This window comes from Athene noctua, chromosome 8, assembly GCF_965140245.1.
Source record: "Athene noctua chromosome 8, bAthNoc1.hap1.1, whole genome shotgun sequence".
NCBI lineage: Eukaryota > Metazoa > Chordata > Aves > Strigiformes > Strigidae > Athene > Athene noctua.
In genome coordinates this window covers 29,514,644-29,514,891 of record NC_134044.1, presented here as the reverse complement: position 1 = coordinate 29,514,891, position 248 = coordinate 29,514,644, and positions in this window count along the sequence as shown.

Below are 248 nucleotides of genomic sequence, written 5' to 3'. Positions count from 1 at the left end.
GGCGGTTACTGGTCAGCGGTGACAGTGGGTTGCGTTTACTGGGAGCGAGACTCATCGTCTCCCTGCAGGAAGAGCACCTGGAAGTTCCACCTTCCCCTGTTGCGCTGTGTTAGCACAACTAGCCAATGAGATCAAACATTTTAGGATTTTGTGGTGACGCTTTTAACCTATTTTTCCTCTGGGTATATCTGGGAATCTTCAAATGACTATAAATCATTTGCTGAAGACACCAAAAGGTTTGAAGTGAA